The 16,150-nt window shown below is 43.4% G+C and overlaps 1 protein-coding gene across 1 annotated transcript in view; it reads right to left on the minus strand.

The window, feature by feature from the left end:
* PLD1 (phospholipase D1) overlaps positions 1-12,720 on the minus strand; it is a 194,295-nt gene extending 181,575 nt beyond the window's left edge. The window contains exon 1 of the mRNA XM_080828133.1: positions 12,670-12,720. The gene's annotated coding sequence lies outside the window, so the exon portion shown is untranslated. The remainder of the gene's footprint in view (positions 1-12,669) is intronic.
* Positions 12,721-16,150: the final 3,430 nt, after the last annotated feature.

Genomic DNA, 16,150 nt, shown 5'->3' on the forward strand with positions numbered 1-16,150 from the left:
ACTGATGGAGTCCTGCATCAGGCTTTCTGCTCAGCAGGGAGCCTGCTTCTCCCTCTGCCTGCCTCTGCCTACTTGTGATCTCTCTCTCTGTCAAATAAATAAATAAAATTTTTAAAAAATAAAAATAAATAAAATAAATAAAGAAGCCAGGTCTTACCTGAAGCAATGACTCTCCTTCCCTACCCCAGGCCCAGCTTGGCTTATGTGCTATGACAAAGAAAAAAAATTATATTCATTTCTGGTCATTCCTACTCATTGACTATATGGTCATTGTTTTTTTTAAGATTTTATTTATTTATTTGACAAAGAGATCACAAGTAGGCAGAGCAGCAGGCAGAGGGAGGGGGGAAGCAGGCTACCTGCTGAGCAGAGAGCCCGATGCAGGGCTCGATCCCAGGACCCTGGGATCATGACCTGAGCAGAAGGCAGAGGCTTAACCCATTGAACCACCCAGGCATCCCTGAATATAGTTATAGACAGATGTCATAGCCTCTCTAGGCCCTTGGCCCTAAGAAGTCACAGTGTAAGGTAACGTTTGCTGTATAGAAGTCATCAGATTAAAGGTCTATGATTTAGTGAATAAACAAACTGAATTAAGAAACAAATTCTGGGTGGAATCAAAAGATAGTATTAATACAGGCACCAATTTGATAAGAAAGAATGAGAATTAAATGTCTGATCTGGTTGTGTTAAAATCATTCTAATTACAGGCAATTAAGTGAGGTGCTTATCCTTTATATTTAACCTATGCTTAATTCTCATGCAATACAATAATGACTTCTCAACATGTTCTAAATTAATACCGTTATTCTTTATTGGACTGCAAAAGTAAACCCCTCGTGCCTGTCTAGCCAGATGTCAAGGTCCAGCTCTGGATCCTACTGGCAACTGATTCACAGGCCCGAGTTCATTTGGCCACTACGGGGTCGGCCCTGCTGGAATGGGCCTCGCAGGCTCTGTAGCAGGAGTAAGTCCTCAGTGGGGACATCAGTGCATAGGGCTGCATGGGTAGCCCACCGCACACTAAGCCATTAACCAATACGGGACTCAGAAACATCTCTCTGGCTCAAATAGCCAGGTCGTCTGGGCTCCACATATAATAGCCCACAACTTTGATTTTTAAAAAGAAGAACTTGCCTGCAACAAAAACCACTCTCTAAAGTATTTCTGTGTGTGTGAACTGGGACAGAAACAAGAAAACCTAAAAGCACTGAATTTTAGAACAAAATTAACTAATAAAATACAGAAGAAAATCTAGAACACTAAAAGATGTAAAGGGAATGAATATTTTTGGGTGCTTTTCCTTTATTTTAAGCCAGGTCAATAGACAGGCGAGGACACGTTAGACTTATAGATGCTTTTAAAAAAGGTGAGATATGAGTTTACATACAGTCTCCTTAACTTTATAATAGAGAAAAATACGGCACACTGGAGATTTGTCTTAAAACAGAAAGCAGGGAAGACTGGCGTGGGGGCTTCTGTAACAAGTCTACCATCCTCTCAGCAGTAAGACACTATGCTGAGCAGCATTTTCAAAGTTTCCACTTAAGGAAAATCCAAAGAAAAAAGATAGGAAGACCAAAAATGACTCTTAAGAGTTATTCAACTTCCTAAGGAGTTTTTAAAAGACAGATGCCTACAGGGGCACTTGGGTGGCTCAGTGGGTTAAGCATCTGACTCTTGGTTTCAGCTTAGGTCATGATCTCAGGGTCCCGAGTTCCAGCCCTGGGTCAGGCTCTGTGTTCCGCAGGGAGTCTGCTGGAGATTCTCTCTCTCCCTTTACCTCTGCCCCTCCACCAATTTATGCTCTCTAAATAAATAAATAAATAAAATCTTCAAAAGACAGATGACTACAAATCTTCCTAGAATTAATCTCAGCAATAACTTAAAATACTGAGTGCAAACTCAGTCTACAATAGGGGAAAAGACACCTTTTGACCTCTGCTCCTCAAAAAAGACCACTGAAATACTTCTACTTTAAAGTATTTTTTAAAGATTTTATTTATTTATTTGATAGAGAAATCACAAGTAGGCAGAGAGGCAGGCAGAGAGAGAGGGGGGGAAGCAGGCTCCCTGCCAAGCAGAGAGCCCAATGCAGGGCTCGATCCCAGGACCCTGAAATCATGACCCAAGCCGAAGGCAGAGACTTTAACCTACTGAGCCACCCAGGCATCCCTGAAATACTTCTATTTTAATTTTATTCTTACAAAAATAAAGAAAAATCTAAGTGATAATTTCTTCTTTATTGTTCCAAATAAATAAATGTATAAATAGGATATTTAAAGGGCAAACAAAGAGGTAAAGATTAAAAAAAAAAAGTTTTCTAACATTTCTTAAATAACAGGAAGATTATTTGTTTGAATAAAATTCCTAAAAAGCCCAATATAAGTAAAAAGCACAGTATTGGATTATATAATCTGAAGTAGAAGATAAATATCCATGTGTCCATATAAATAAGTAATGGAATAAATAAATAAATAAATAAATAGGGATGGAAAGATAAATCTTCCAGGCAGACACAATCTAAATAATTCATAGAGCTACTATGCTCTCTAGGAGGTAGAGCATAACTGCTCATCACAACAGTATGTGATGGGGAGCCTGGGTGGCTCAGTGGGTTAAAGCATCTGCCTTCAGCTCAGGTCATGATCTCAGGGTCCTGGGATCGAGCCCTGCATCAGGCTCTCTGCTCGGCGGGGAGCCTGCTTCCCTTCCTCTCTCTCTGCCTACTTGTGATCTCTGTCTAATAAATAAATAAAATCTTAAAAAAAAAAAGTATGTGACATCTTTCCAAAGGGTACAGTATTGAAAAGAGGCAAATAAATAACTTGGCGATAGAGAATCCTAGCACTCCTTCAGCCAAGTGATCAAAATTACCATCAATAATAATGCATCATGCTGATGATACATGCCCTTAATACAATGTGATGAGAATGGTATTTTACTGCTGTGGTTTTCCTCTCAAAACCCATAATCCCAGTTTAATCAGGAGAAAAAAATCATAAAAATTATGACTGAGGGACATTCGACAAAATACCAGTACCCCTTTAAACAGTCAAGGTCATCGAAAACATGGGAAAGTCTGAGAAACAATCACAGGCAAGAGAAGCCCAAGCAGAGAGGACTACTAAATGTAGCATTGTATTCTGGATGGGCTACTGGAATAGAAAAAGGATACTAGGGAAAAGCTAAGGAAATCTGACTAAAGTACGGACTCTAGTTAATAATGCGTTAATATTGGTTCATTAATTCTAACAAATGTACCCTACCAGAGTAAGATGTTAATAACAGAGGAAACCATAGCTTACCCATGTACAATATCTTTGCAACTTTTCTGTAAATCTAAAAAGTTTATTGGGGTCTCTGGGGGCTCAGTCCATTGGGCGTCTCCCGTTGGCTCAGGTTATGATCCCAGGGTCCTGGGATGGAGCACCAGGTCCAAGCTCCCTGCCTGGGGGGAGCCTGCTTCTCCCTCTGCTCCTCCCCCGACTCATGTTCTCTCTCTCCCTCACTCTCTTTCTCAAATAAATAAATAAGCAGAAAATCTTTAAAAAAAAATAAAAATATTTTTAAAAAGGCAAATATACTAAATTACGGGTTTTTAATGAGATGCTTTTGGTGTACGTGGGGTTTAGATAAGCCCCAGAACTCTGCTCTTGGCATCCCGACCCCACCCCAGTTCCAACTGCCCCCGAAACATGAAGCAGTTTGAAAACCAAAACCTTGAAAAACTGGGACATGTGATCGTTACAAACGCCAGCCCATTCCAGGAGGTGGGGCAGGCCCCAGCTGCACAACACAGTCCTGCCTTCAGTGGACTGGACTGATCAACTTAGACCACAGCCCCAGGCCGGCAGAACACACCTTACACGCACGTGCACTTGCTTAGCACTCGGTGGGCATCGAAGGACTCGGCTTCATAAACTCTCCAACCCCAGCATGAGCAGGAACCACCACAAACACAGGGTGACGGCTTTCACTGTCAACCCAATTAGCCTTCTTGGCAACAGAGTTGCAAAAATTACCTCGCCGTTAGTCAAGCCTGTTCAGTGTCCTCCGGTGGGATCAGACAGGGCAAACCTGGCCAACATGCGTATCTGTTCTCCTGGTGTCTTACAGAGTGATGCACACGCCCCAGTTCCCATCCCCCTCCCCAAACTGTCCCTCGTAGCGCTCAAAAGAAGAGGGGGAACAGGGGTTTCCCGAAATTGATCGGGTTTACTTTCCATTACTTTCATGCTGTATTGATCCCTTCTGTCACAGGTAATTCATCCCTAGGACAGATGGGTGCAGCTGAATCGACTCCTCATAAGCTCTCTGAAAATGAAAGGTGACATTGACATAGGAAGCTACAAATTTTATTTCCCACGGGTCAACAGGGACCCTTGTTTCAAATGGCAGTAACACTCGTCAATGAATCGTTGCCGTGAACATATCTCTGCACGGTCAGAAAAGAACAATTAGGAGAGCAGTTGAACTGTTTGGGAAACCAGGGTTCACCCTAACATCATTTACTCATATAGCAATTGGGAGAGGCATTCGCTGAACAAGTAATTAGTGAGCACCTACTACGTGCCAGTCAAGTCCCTGTAGTCACAGAGCTTATATTCTTTTTTTTTTTTAAAGATTTTATTTATTTATTTGACAGACAGAGATCACAAGTAGGCAGAGAGGCAGGCAGAGAGAGAGGGAAGCAGGCTCCCCACCGAGCAGAAAGCCCGATGCGAAGCTCGATCCCAGGACCCTGAGATCATGACCTGAGCTGAAGGCAGAGGCTTTAACCCACTGAGCCACCCAGGCGCCCCACAGAGCTTACATTCTTGTGTAGGAAACTTGGTATTCAAGAAAACAAGACCAGAAGAAGAATTGAAACAGGGTAAGTGCTGGGATGAAAATAACACATGATGACAGGCTAGGAGGGATGAGCTGGGAGGCAAAGCAATACAGACTATGTGGGGAAGCAGATCCCACAGTCAGGGAAAGCCTTTCTAGGAAGGTAACATTTGAACTTTTTCTCATGACCTCAGTGTTAAAAAGATGCAAGCCATGCTGGGACTTAGGACAAGGGCGTCCCAAGCAGAGGGAACAGTACCATCCATTCAAAGGCCCTATGGTGGAACCCAGCTTGGAGTGTTCCAGAAACAGAACCCTTCTGATAAGCCCAAGAGATGGGCAGTGGCCGCTGAGAAAGGTGAAAACTGAGGCCTTCACATCTGCTCCTAGAAGCCCTGGGGTTCCAGCACTGAGGGGCAGAGGATGCCAGGTGGTAGTCAGGGCGGGAATACTGGAGGAGGCAGATGGGTCACTGTCGCCATCTAGGAACTGTCAAGAAGAACAGCTCTCCTTTTGGGTATTTACATAATGGGATTTTACAGAGGCGCTCCTTTAGAAAAGTGGTTCTTAGGGGTGGGAATGGAGAACGGTAACCATAATTTTTTTTAAAGCATGAAAATCGCTGGTCCAGGTTGTTGATAAACAGTCTGTACTTCCATCCATGGTTCATGCCGATATGTATTATCCACAGCCTTACAAAGATAATGGTGCTAGCAATATCCTTCTCCCATATGATGTGGAGCTGAAGAATGTCATGGGAAGGGTGTTTTTCTGACACACCATGAACTAGTTCACTCCTACCTGGAGAGTATACCCTGTTCTTCTTAATTCTAAATGCATTTTAAAAACACACCCTATAACTACACTCATTGGTAAAAAGCAATGAATCATGCTTCTTCTATTAAATACTATGTGCTATTAAATGAATCAAGGTTCCTCTATTATACGCCATGCTAGACTTATGGGTTAAGAAAAAATCAAATTTTCTAACTAATGTCAAAATATATACTCTAAAAGCATAATTAACAGGCAAACACTTCATTCCCTCTAGTTAGAACCAGATTTGCAGCCAGAAGTCTTCCCACTACTTCTCATCACTGGGGTCTCATGAAATCCCACTCTCATTCAAGATTTCCTCCTGGGCAAAATTCATTTCTCCCTCAGCCATATTCCCACAGAGCCACATCTCCATGTCTACTCTGGCAGCAATTCCAGTTTGCTTGGTTATTATTCATGGATGTCACTCGTACACAATTTGGGACAGAGACAGGAGGGCAATGTGTGAAAGAGGGGACCTAAGATTTCCTGTGCCATTTCTATGCTCCAGGCTCATGTTAAACCCTTTCTAGGCATTGTTTCCTGCAGTCTTCACCACAGTCCTATGAGACAGGTACAACTTTTATCCCTGTTTTACAGATGGAGAAACTAAGGCATAGAGAATTTTGAAGTTACTTGTCTTATACCACATGGTGGTAGAGTCCTCTAGATCTGAATGCAAGCTCTTTGGCCCAAGGCTGAGGTCCACAGTCATTATTCTCCCAGTGGGGACTTTGTGGAGCCCAGCTGTGCCTTACAAGCCTCACAGACCTACTTTGCTTAGTCAACGCCCCATCACCCTGCATTCCCAGCCCCAAGAGTAGCAGCTTGGTGTTGGGATTGAGGCGAGGTAAGAGTTGGGGTTAGAGTCTTTCCGCCATGTTCCTAATTTTGAAATATTTACCATCTACATTACCAACAGGTGGGTTTTTCCTTAGGATAATAGGGTTCTGGCTGGATTTCCCCTCTCCTTTTTCTGTTTTTGTTGTGGTGGTAGTGGTTCTTTTGGACATCACTATCATGTTAGTACCACAAATATATTTCCTCTCTAAATTCTGTACCCCACCTTCACTTCTACATTTTTATTCCAAAGTGGGAGCAATGGTGAGATTTTTTTCAAAACAATGTCAGATTTTTTCTTCAGTTTGCTATTTTTCCTACTGTTAGCCCTTTTTATCAAATCTCCTACTTTGGGTTCTGCACATTCACACCACCTCCCTTCCATACATCTGGAGCTGTTTTCCTGTTGCTCTAAGCCATGGAACCCACATCCCAATCCATTGCTACCTCTCCAATCTCATTTCAAAGGACTCTTTCATCAAAACTTGGGTAAAGAACATTGCAGGGGAAAAGGCAAAAAAAAAAAAAAAAATGAGTACAGATGATAAATCCCACAGACTGTTCACTCCACATCTACAAATGTATTTGTAAGAATAGTTAAATGGCACAATAGAACAAATAACTCAGTAAAACAGCCATAAAAATCTTCTTTTCTGGAAATATCTATATATTTTGAATAAAATGAATCACACCATCTTCCTTCATCCATTAAATCTACCTTTTCATTCAGCTCACAACTATGGTTCACCACAATGGACACTGGAGACACAAAAATGTCAAAAACACAGTCTGTGGCCTCAAGAGCCTTCTCCTCTCACACGGAAGGTAGATAATAAAGACAACAATTGCAAACCTAGTGATTCCAATATCATGCTCTGTATAAATTATGCATACGAAAATGATGTAAACAAAAATAGACTAGATGGGTAGGAAGATCCCAAGCAAGGGCCAAAGAGCCACCCAGTATCTCACTGTCCCCATCCTTTGTTGATTAGCAATGGTTTTAAGCAACACTGAAGTCACTTCATGACAAACCAAAGGAAAAATAATTTTAACTCCAATTGGCATCTCGAAGGGCAGTAAGAGGTAACACACTAAAAAGCAGCCTTGTAGAAAGAACTGGTAAGGTTTTAGCCCTGTCTTCTCATTCTTTGCACCCTCTTCTGCTTCCTCCTCTCTCTGCATTTGTTTCTACCTCCCTGTCCACCACTTTCCTTTTCCCATGTTTATTCCTTATTCCCCCTCATTCAAACTTGGGGAAAAAAAATCACTGTTGAATACTGAACTTTGATGTCCCTGTTCTTAATATAAAGTTTGTCAGTTTATGCCCTTAGATGCATCTCTCTCTCTCAACAAAAGGACCAACCAAATGAAGTTATTTCTTTTTAAAAGATTTTATTTATTTATTTGACAGAGATCACAAGTAGGCAGAGAGGCAGGCAGAGAGAGAGAGGGAAGCAGGCTCCCCGCTGAGCAGACAGCCTAATGCGGGGCTCGATCCCAGGACACTGGGATCATGACCTGAGCTGAAGGCAGCGGCTTTAACCCACTGAGCCACCCAGGCGCCCCCAAATGAAGTTATTTTTATTTCCATGTTTTTATTTCATGGCTGATTTTCTTTTGGGCATCAGAGGTTTTCAAAAGTTTCCCAACTCGAGATCCAAAAACTCAAAAAATGTTTGAGTACAGAATAACGATTCCCTTTGTGCAGAGGGGAGCCCAGGGCCACAGGCATCAGCAACAACTGGGGAAGGAATCTGGGATCTGGAGCCCTAAGCAGCAAGACTTACCATGGCCCACAGTTGGCCATAAGCTTCTGCTCTGTGCACTCCTGACATCACCCAGGACTTAATTGAGCAGATTAACTCCAGGATGGTCAAAATGATTATTAAAATACTGAAGCATTTCCCCCCTGATTGGTAAATATCCCCCACCACAACCCCCTGCAAAAAAAAAAAAAAAAAAAAAGCATACAAATGGCTAACAGACACATGAAAAAATGTTCATCATCATTAGCCATCATGGAGATTCAAATCAAAACCACATTGAGAAACCACCTTACACCAGTCAGAATGGCCAAAATCAACAATATGGTAGACAACAAGTGTTGGAGAGGATGTGGAGAAAGGGGAACCCTCTTACACTGTTGGTGGGAATGCAAGTTGGTGCAGCCACTTTGGAAAACAGTGTGGAGAGTCCACAAGAAATTAAAAATAGCTATCCTATGACCCTGCAATTGCAGTACTGGGTATTTACCCCAGAGATACAGATGTAGTGAAAAGAAGGGCCATCTGTACCCCAATGTTCATAGCAGCAATGGCCTCAGTTGCCAAACTGTGGAAAGAGCCAAGATGCCCTTCAACAGACAAACGGATAAAGAAGATATGGTCCATATATACAATGGAATATTATGCCTCCATCAGAAAGGATGAAAACCCAACTTTTGTATCAACATGGACAGGACTGGAGGAGATTATGCTGAGTGAAATAAGTCAAGCAGACAAAGTCAATTATCATATAGTCTCACTTACTTGTGAAGCATAAGGAGTAACAGAGAGGACATTGGGAGAAGGAGAGGAGAAGTGAGTTGGCGGAAATCGGAGGGGGAGACAAACCATGAGAGACTGTGGACTCTGAGAAACAAACTGAGGGTTTTGGAGGGGAGGGAGGTAGGGGGTTAGGTGAGACTGGTGGTGGGTATTAAGGAGGGCACGTATTGCATGGAACAGTGCATGTGATGCATTAACAGTGAGTCTTGGAACTCTGAAAAAACAAAATAGAGTTAAAAAAATAGAAAACTAAAAAACAAAACAAAACAAAAAAAACACGAAGAAACAAAAAACACTGTGGCCTTTCCAGACCTTCCTAGTATCTCTATCCCAACCTCCTCAATCAGGAGGTAAGGCTTACTTAGCCCAAAAGAAGTTTTCCAGGACCTTGCCTTGGAAATACAGGTCATAACCAAACTCCCCCTTAATTTCCTCTTCTGAACAACAAGGGAGTCATACTGATTTTCTGATTGCAATTATGTCAAATTATTTCTCCCTAAGGACAAGGACAAGGACAAGCTAGGAATATCACAACCTGAAGAAAGCTTCGTTGTTGGGAGGATGGAATCTCAAGTTATAGGGCACTGGTGATACCCCTGTGCCCAGATTCTGGGCTGCCAGAGATAGGACCCCAGGTCTGCCATATGCCAGCTGTATGATCTCTCTGTGCTTCCAATCACCTCATCTATAAAACAGAGATGATATTATTACCTCTTTGCCAGGATTATTTTCAGGATTAAATGTGTTCACATTTGTAAAATGCACAGAAATAATGCCTGGCACATGGTAAGCCCTACATAAATGTTGGTTAAACAAATCAATCGTTTTCCTCTGTCCCTGCAATGTTTGTTTAATAAATTCAAAAATTAAGAAAATTTCACAGCAGAAAGAGAAAAAAGAAACCCTGTGACACTACAAAACACTGACATACATACACTATGGTTGAATGGTCCAGCACGAAACATCTGGGACCCAGATTTTATACTGCACTGTGAATTCAGGGAGACCAATATGCTGGAATGCATTCCCACTGTACAACTCTTTTTCTAATCAGGAAAGTCACGGGCTTATGGGAAATGTAGGTTACAAGTTTCTCATTTTCACTCTGCAACAACACTTATCCACAGCCCAGCTGGAGAATACGTTTTATTGTGTGGTGCTAACACTTAAAGGATTGTAAACATACAACCAGGCCTGGCACAGGGACAGCTGACTCCTGAACACAATGACTCAGACCAACTGTGAGTTTAAAGAGCCACATCTCCTGTACTGAGTCCTCTAGCAGCGATGTTTAGTAAATACCGGGAGGGCAGAAGAAATTGCTATACCCAACAGCTAGCTTGGTCAAAACTGCTTCTACTTATGAAAAAGGTGCCATGATCTGAGCTCAGGCGTCATTAGGTACATGCTACTGCACAGCTAAAGGAGACAGAGGTATTTGGATGTTCTGTGAGATATTAAGGAGGAGGAAACGATCAAGAACAGTAACTCCCTCCTGGACTCCCCCGATTCCTCCTTCTTTTCCTCCCTCTGGAAAGCTAAACTTCACAATATTTTTATATGCAAATTTAAATAGCTCACCAGCTCACCTGTATCTAGTAAAGTAACAGATCTTTTTTTTTTTTTTAAAGATTGTATTTATTTATTTGACAGACAAAGGTCATAGGCAGGCAGAGAGGCAGGCAGAGAGAGAGAGGAAGCAGGCTCCCTGCCCAGCAGAGAGCCTGATGCGGTGCTCGATCCCAGGATCCTGAGATCATGACCTGAGCCGAGGGCAGAGGCTTAACCCACTGAGCCACCCAGGTGTCCCCATAGATCTTTCTTGATGGAGATAAGATTGACTAAACACAAACTGGCTGTGGCTTTTCACCTTTCTTCTTTAAAGTGCATTTAAGTGCTTCTTTAAAAGCTACGAGAAGGATCTCAAACTCTGCTTCATGAGAAGACCAAAGCCTGCAGCACAATCATGGCCATCAAAATACCCTAGAAGAAAGACAAACAGTGTTCTGTGGATGGACAGCGGGGATGGAAGCACAATGAGAAGCACATAATGCGACTGAACTGTATGCTTACAAACGGCTAACGTGGCAAATTTTATGTGATGTATTTACCACAATAAATATAAAACAACTTTTTAAAAACTCTGTAAGAGTTCAAGGTAAATGAATGTCATAATAAATTCTCATTAAGAAACCCACGCTTGGCCATCAGACAACTCCCAAGGAGCAGGGTCTCCCACTATCCCATTTTAAGTGAATCAACGAACCTAAATGAGCTTTATACAACACTTATCACTGTGAGTAATAACTACTCTGACATCAGGGACAAACATGGTAAAAACACACCTTCCTCAAATCCTTAACTACCCTGCTTTTTGTATGGATTGTGTTATACTGGATCCTAGAAAGGCACACTGGGAGTTCACACAATTAGTTGAAAGATCCCCAAACCACATTTAAACGCTGTAGACAAATTCAAGCTAAAAGTCCGTGTACAGATTCAATTGTATGTATCTTACAAAACATTTAATACTGAAAGATCTTTATTCAAACAGGCAATGTGTAAATGTGGTTTCTGTGAACAGTTCAAGCTGTCGATTCTTTTCATTCTTTAGGCTTTTCATCACACCACCATTAATTAGCTCTTTTAACGAATCACAAAGGTCTCTGGGTACCTAGTCCCCCAAAAGCCCTCAGAAGGCCCACAAGGGGTTATCTCAACTGAAGTTGGCAGACCTGGCAGATAAAAGTTGATGGAACTCTCCATTCTGGGGAAAGACCTAGAGATGATCAAACACAGAAACAAACCATGTGATCTTAAGCATCTACCTGCATTTAGTACTTCCCAGAGTAAGTAAAGAAGGCAATAAACCGAGACTTGGAGAAGCAGCAAATATAGGCGTGGCGATAGCTCTGCACTGATTGTACAAGGGCAGTTCTGAAGGGCGTCACAAGATCCTATCCAACGCTGGGAGCACCCCGCTCCTGCATCTGAGACTGAGGTCCTAAACACCTCGAGGTGAAGGGAGACAAACGAGCCCTTTAACCCACGCCCCGCTCCCGGCCCCCTTGCCCCACCCCACCGTCACCACCTCGTGGGCGCACAGAGCAGCTGCGTGCCTACACGCCCAGGGCCGTGCATCTGGAAGGCTGGGCCCTAAGCCCCGGAGCGCAGCACTTCCTGCTTGGTCGGGGATGCTGGTCCCCTAGCGCCGCCATCCCCGTCATCCCGGCGCAGGGCAGCACCCAGGGGCACCGGCCCCACAGCACAGGCGTGGCCCACGGTGCACCCCGAGGGCACGCCCCCATCTCCCCTGGAGCCCGCGCTTCTCTGCGCTCCAGGCAGCGCCCACCCGGGCGAAAGCGCGCCGAAGTTGGCCTGCGTCGATTCCGCGAGCCCTAGGCCCGAAGGCGCGCACGGGAGGACCCCGGCCAGCCAGGGAGGCTGGTCCCGCGGGGCGGTCCGGCGCTGGCGCCCGCCGCCGACGCCTCGGCCAAGGTCCCTCCCGTCCGAGCTGGGCGGGGAGCGGCCGGCTGCCCGGGGGCCGGCGGGAGGAGGGACGGAGGGCGAGGGCAGCGGAAACCAGACGCCCGCGGGAGGCTGGCGCTCCCTGCGGCGGCGCGGCTCCTACCTGTAGGACGAAGGCGGCCGCGGGCACCTGCGCGGTGACTGCAAAGTCTCCGAGATCGGGTGCAGCTGGCACAGCTGGAGGCGCGGAGGGGGGAGGGGGGAGGGCCTGAGAGGGGACCGCGCCGCGCCGCGGCCCGGAACTCGCCGCGCGGATTCGTCCCGGCCTGGCAGGGGTGGGGCGAGGCGGTGCCGGGTCCGGGTGCGTCGCGGCGCAGGCTGGCCGCCCCCGCGGGCCAGGAGGGCTCTGTCGGCGGGGCCTGTGTCCTTGTTTCCGTTTATTCTTCTCTATCCTCCCCGAGTTACGTGACTCAACCGTGTCATCCTACGGAATGTTCACTAGCATTATTGTTACTACTTTCAGGAACTCTCAACCCACCAAGTGCCCAGGCACTGTTCCAGGAGCTTTGCCTGTGTTATCCTCCCCTGGTCTACTGCAGCCAGGAGCCACAAGGGGCCCACTCTGCAGGCAGGGAAACATGGGTCGAAAAGGTGAAATTACTTGCTTGAATTGACAGAGTTAAGAAGTAGGAGGCTTGATGACATCACCTATAAGCCTTCTTCCAACTTCCCAGACTGGTGTTACTGCTAATTTATAGGTAAGGAAACTGAGGCCCAGAAAAGCGAAGTAACCAGCGTAAGGTCACACAAATTTAGAGAATACTGGAATTTGTGCCTCGATGTCGTTAAAACGCAAGCTAATTCAGAAATCTTAGCATAAAATAATAGGTTGGGAGTAAAACATGGAAAATTCCCATTCTGCCCATGGAACTGTACAAATACAGCAATTTTTAGGTTTTTAGTCCACCTAGAATAAAGTCTTAAGAGAAAGAGAACCTGTTGCCTTGTGGCTTGATGAGCAGGCCTTTTGGAGTATGGTTTTGACTATAAGCCAGCACCAGCCTCATTACATAATATTACATTCGGCCAAGGCCAAAGGAAGCAACCCCTCCACATACAGCAAACTGTTAATGATGGCCACTTTAAAGCACTTAGTGGATATTGCACAGCTGAGACAGGCAGTCTTATATAATGTCTTCCTGCAAACATGGAACTACATGAAATGAGAAATATAATATTCCAGTCCAGGGAAAGGAAGGGGGGGGTGAAATTGCAGTCTGGAACTCTTTTTCCTGTAACCTATAGTTGCTCATCCCTCCCAAGACTACATTTTTTGCTCTTGAGCACATCTTTTCCTAATGATAGGAGAGTCACACAGCCCTCACTCTTTCCTTGTTGACAGAAATGATTGATGTCATTTACATCCTAGGATACTGACAGATTTTTACAATTAAACACATGGCCCTCTGAGCAAACAGAGTATTGCCTAAGAAGAGTTTGGCTGGTGTAAGACAGGCATGTTACTGAAAGGCGGATACTCTTTCCTCCTCTTCTTTCTCAAGTTTTATTAGTCACAGATGATTTGGTAAGTATTCTACACACAATTAACTGCACTCTTACAAGCTTGTCTTTAGAAATTAGAATGCTTTTGATTGAGAAGCAGCAGGCTATAAAAACTGCATCCCAAACCTAAAACAATAGGTCTTTCTATTAACTATGATAAAAAATAAAATTATTTTAAGTGCACCGCCAATAATTGAATTTCTGCTTCCCTGTGCTAGAGGAATCAAATAGTAAAAGGCCGTTATGGACTGCCAAAGAGAAGTTTTAGGTATGGTATGATTCTGTATGTAATTCTTTCTATTTTCCTGAGCGATTTGGTGATTGTTGGTTGTTGCTGTTATTTTCCCAAATCTTGCCTATCTTCAGAGATGTCAAGAAAAAAGTGACAGCAAAATCCTATTATGTATCCATGTGGATACACATTTGACATTTTTAATCAGACAAATGATATTCTAAATTCTCTTTAATTTTCATCTTTTCTTCTCAGTATAAAAGAAATATATGCCCATTTTTATTAATTTCTACGTTTCTATTTTATAAAAATAGTTTTGGAGACGACAGAAAACAACTACTTTCAATTAAAATTACCTCTAACCCCCCCAGCATATCACCCCATTGTTAACATTTTGATGTATTCCTTTCTTGTTCGTGTTCAAACCATAAACAAATTTTTATTATAAAATTAACACCATGCTATACAAGTTAGAATCTTGCTTGTCCCACTGCTTCAGTATTTATGAGTATTTTTTACTGTGACTAATTTTTTAAATATAATTTTTAATGGTTGAAAAATGTTCCAGCCATTTTTTAATCTATTTATCTATTGATGGCTTTGAGGATGTTCCAGACCTTTGGGCAGTTTACAAACATGCTAGAATAAACACTGTAAATACCAGTTTTTGTTGACATCTCTAAATTCCTAGGAGAGACTCCTTAAAGTGGAACGACTGGGTCAACGTTTATAAACATTTCAAAGCTCTGTGAGATATTGCAAAGATACCTTCCAATTATTAAGTATAATTTGCCTATATTAGAAAATGTGATGGATCAAAATCATATCTTGTTTTAATCAGCACTTACTCAATAACAATAATGATGAACACTATTTTCATGTTTACTTTTTGTACTATTGACTGAGAATGATATATTAGTGTTCATTGCCTGTTTTTTTGTGTAATATTATTGCTTTTTTTTTTAAAGATTTTATTTATTTATTTGACAGACAGAGACCCAAGAAGGCAGAGAGGCAGAGAGAGAGGGGGAAGCAGGCTCCCTGCTGAGCAGAGAGCCTGATGCGGGGCTCGATCCCAGGACCCTGAGATCGTGATCTGAGCCGAAGGCAGAGGCTTGACCCATTGAGCCACCCAGGCGCCCCATATTATTGCTTTTTTTGTTAATTTGCATTAATGCTTTTAATAGAAACATTATTTATATATACATACACATTACTTGTAGAACAGTCTATAAAATATAATGATTACTAATACACATATTATTTATAGATTGCTCTATAAAATATTTGCACACCAATGTGCTCCCCCAGATTTTCCCTCATGGCATTTCTTTATATGTAACATTGTTGCCCAAATCATCGTGGTCAGTTTGGGATGCCCAGCATTTATCATCTTTTAGAATAGTCCCATTTTCTCTCTTTTTCTTTTTTTCTTTAGAGAGAAAGGGAGGTGGGGCAGAGAGAATCTCAAGTAGGCTCCATGCCCAGCATGGAGCCAGATGCAGGGCTTGAGGTCATGACCCTGAGATCATGACCTGAGCTGAAATCAAGAGTCAGGCGCTTAACGGACTGAGCCACCCAGGCACTCCTTGTAGTTCCATTTTCTTATAGAGCACCCTTTCCCAAATGTGTATAGTCTCAGCAAGAGAGAAGTTTGGGGCAGCAGTCTCTAAGGCAAAGGGCAGATCCTTTCTCTGACTCCCACCACCACTCCATTTACCCCAAAAGCCAGGTGGACGGAATCTCAAGGAATGAGGAAGAAAGCAGATGCTGTGTGGGGTAGGACTCACTGAGCAGAGGCAGAAGCAGCTCCAGCAGCAGATTTGCCCTGACCAGGGCAACCCACTGA

Source organism: Martes martes (assembly GCF_963455335.1).
Source record: "Martes martes genome assembly, chromosome: 1".
NCBI lineage: Eukaryota > Metazoa > Chordata > Mammalia > Carnivora > Mustelidae > Martes > Martes martes.